Raw genomic sequence first — 4,046 nt, 5'->3', positions numbered from 1 at the left:
GTACTGTGGGATGTACTTCACAGTGTGAGGAGAACGGGCTTTGTTACCTATCTATATGACCTCTGTGTAACAGAAAGTTCCAGCGCACCGTGGTACTGTGGGATGTACTTCACAGTGTGAGGACAACGGGCATTGTTACATCTTTAAATGATCTCTGTGTAACTTGACAAGTGTGCAATCGTTTGATATCACAGTACTCCCTCCTCAATTGCAGATCTACTCCATGCTCAAATATACCATATATCACACATTCCCTTCAGATAACGTCAACGATAGGCATCATCTGAGTGAATTGCAAAATGGAAGTTAATCGATACTTACCAACTGCATGGTAAACCAATCTGATTCACGCCAATGTAATTTCGGGTCTTGTCCTATACTGAACCACATGTCTGGGGTAATCTACACGCATTCACACAACATAAACAGACCGCGTTGTTGCTATAGATGTTTATATTACTCAGTGCATTACCCATATCGTATTATTAACTATTCATTGAGACCCATAACCTTGTTCTTTGCTTCCGGAATCACAGATGAAATGTTGAAATCGCTCATGATCTTCATCCAAGTAAAGTGTTTTTGTTCACGGCGTTTAACTCATGTAACCGACATAAGCGGAGTTTGCAATCACCTTGTTCTTGGACAATGATTATTCATTTTACATCACAGTGAACCTGGTGACGACTGTGGTCCTGTGTCGAGGAAAGTGTGGTCTCTCCAGACGTGTGACCCGCTACCTGGTGGCCATGGCAGCAGCGGATCTATTGGTCATTATCTTTGACCTATATTGAGACAGATTCCGATTGCTCATCATATAATACTTGTGAAGTCCATCTAACTGTGTAATATCCACGCCGTCCTGCTATACGCAGTGACCGACTGTTCTGTGTGGTTCACCGTCTCCTTCACCGTTGACCGATTTGTTGCCATCTGTAGCCTACAGCTGAAGCATAGATATTGCACCGAGAAAACGGCGACTGTGGTTCTGGGCACGGTGAGTGCATTGAGCAGTGTAAAGAATATTTTCTGGTATTTTATGTACACAGCTTGGTACAGATTGGCGAATACTCCCTGGTTTTGTTACATGGAAATACGTGTTATGGTTTCACTGACCTGGACAAAGATTGAGTTTCTTCATTATCTTCTCACCCCCGGTGTCCCGTTTGTATTGATTCTGCTGCTCAATGCTTTAACAGTTAGACACATCGTTGTCGCCAGCAGAGCCCGCAGGAGACTCCGGAACCAGAAAAATGCGAAGAGCTCCAGTGATCCCGAAATGATGAATCGAAGGAAATCCGTGATATTGTTGCTATTAATCTCCGGAAATGTCATTCTCTTATGGTCGATAATGTCATTGTACGTGATAAATAGGCGGATGTGTTCTTTTGTATATTGTGCTCTTTACCTTCCTACTTTTGTATCGGAAATAGGATTTATGCTTCAATTACTTAGCAGTTGCACAAACACGTGCATATATGCCGTGACGCAGACGATGTTTAGAAAGCAATTGTTGACTGTGTTAACACATCCCCTTGCTCGACTGATAAGATTCATTAAACACTGAAAAATGATGAAAAGCGGAGCATTTAAAACATCATAATCAAATATTGGAATCAGATCTGTTGAAATGCATTATTAAACAGGTTCGGCACCCAATGTGACCGCGCTAAGCATCAACCATCTACTTACACTAATATGACATTTATTATATTCTACATACATTGGAGTAATCCCAGTGCCCTTCCCCACAATCGAAATTAAACGGCATAATCGGAGGAATTCACAACGTCCACATTGCTTGTCATTGGAAGGTGGGAGGTAACGGAATATTTCGGGCTAAACAATGTGGTCACAGAGAGAAAGCGCAAAGTGCACAAGCCAGCAGGTGGGGTTAGGACTGAACCCGGGTCTATAGGGTCATGGAGCGGACGCTCTAGTAGCTGTGATGCTCTTCACCGATGTCCCGCTTATTTTACCGCACAGTCTCCAACAGTAGCTTCGTTGCAAATACGGGGCATTTAGTTGGATACTGCTCATCCCATGTTGTCACTCTAGTTGTATATAGCATTGTCCAAATTAGTGTATATCCCCAGGTAAAGTAAATTAAATTAAATTATTCTAACACTGCTCGGTTGGTAGCCCGACTCAGACAGTGGCTGTGCCGTCGACACACTTCTTTCCTTGAACCCCAAGGATAATTTCGCATGAAATATCATTGTTCAGTGTGAGCGATCAGAGGAACACCATGGCTGGGGAACCGGCAAATTCACAGAGCAGCCAAACGCCACGTTTACCAAATATCCGCTTGACTCCCCGACTCATTTCCGCCGATGATTTAGCCAGTGATCGTGGTTTTCATTTAAAACAACGAGGGTGGCCAAATAAGGGATGGCACACAAGACGGAGTTTGCATAATCCACAGCGACTCAATAATCTGAAGACAAAAATAAAGGAGAAACTCCGCGGGTGCGGCAGCATCCATGGAGCGTAGGAAATAGGCAATATTTCGGGCCTAAACCCTTTTTAGACTGACGGGTTTCGGCCTGAAACGTTGCCTATTTCCTTCGCTGCAAAGATGCTGCCGCACTCGCTGAGTTTCACCAGCATTTTTGTCTACCTTCGATGTTCCAGCATCTGCAGTTCCTTCATCAACAATAATCTTAGACAATCCTTTTGGAAGGTGAGGGACGGACGAGTTCGAACATTGGCTTTCTGATAGGGACAGACAAGATAGTTGGGGAATAGTTTTTGCTCAATGGTCCAGTATTGAACCGTGATTAAAACCACATCCTTGGGAATTTCAGGGCAGTGTCAATACCCGCCCCGGAGAACACCCATCCCGGGAGATCTTGGATGTAAAGGTGACGTCGCAAATTACTGAAGTCATTAAAAACTTGGGCAAGTTTGTAATATATTTAACCCAAAGACTTACATATTAAGAGAGTTAAAGCAAAAGTGTTTAATTGTTATGTGTATCATTTCAAAGTTATCAAATCCGCATGTAACCAATGCGAGCCGAGATGCACAATAACCCTAACCCTAACCCTAATGCTGTGAATGCGTGCAAAATGTGAGTCCTCACAGAGAGTTTTCAGTAAACGCTGTAAGTTCTATGAACTTCTATGAATGTTTATGAAACCCTGCGCCATTCTACGAGATTGCCTCAATGTGCTCTTCTCATTTCAGCCATAGTTATGAGTGACAATGGACACATGAAAATAAGTGCAGGGGGAGGCCATTCGGCCCTTGGAGTTAGCACGGCCATTCAATGTGATCATTGCTGATCATCCCCAATCAGTGCCCCGTTGCTGCCTTCTCCCCATATCGTCTGACTGCTACCTGTAAGAACTCTATCTAGCTCTCTCTTGAAAGCACCCAGATAAATTATCCAGAGAACCGGACTCCACCGCCCTCTGAGGCTGAGAACTCCACAGACTCACAACTCTCTGTGAGAATAAGAGTTTTCACGTTTCCGTTCTAAATGGCTTACTCCTTATTCATAAACTGTGGACCCTGGTTCTGGACTCCCCCAACATCGGGAACACGTTTCCTGCCTCTAGCTTATCCAAACCCCTGATAATCTTATACGTTTCAATAAGATACCCTCTCATCCTTCTAAACTCCAGAGTATACAAGCCCAGCCGCTTCATTCCCTCAGCATATGACAGTCTCGCCAACCTAGGAATTAACCTGGTGAACCAATGCTACACTCCCACAATAGCAAGAATGTCCTTCCTCAAATTTGGAGACCAAAACTGCACAGAATACTCCAGGTGTGGTCCCACCTTAGCACTGTACAACTGCAGAGGGACCTATTTGCTCCTATGCGCAACTTCTTATGAAGGCCAACATAACATTCGCTTTCTTCACTGTCGTCTGTACATGCATGGACTCCACACAAAGCACAGCCGGCGTGCCAGCTGAGGAGTTTTTGCCCGAGGGGGGGGGGGGCGACATGCGGCGCCCTGTCCAACTCATGAACCGATGATCGGCTATGAGAAGGTGGTGAGTAGTGGTGTCCGCGGTAAGCGATGGTCCGAAGG

The sequence above is a fragment of the Amblyraja radiata genome, unplaced genomic scaffold, assembly GCF_010909765.2.
Source record: "Amblyraja radiata isolate CabotCenter1 unplaced genomic scaffold, sAmbRad1.1.pri S89, whole genome shotgun sequence".
Taxonomy (NCBI): domain Eukaryota; kingdom Metazoa; phylum Chordata; class Chondrichthyes; order Rajiformes; family Rajidae; genus Amblyraja; species Amblyraja radiata.
This window is presented reverse-complemented; position numbering follows the sequence as displayed.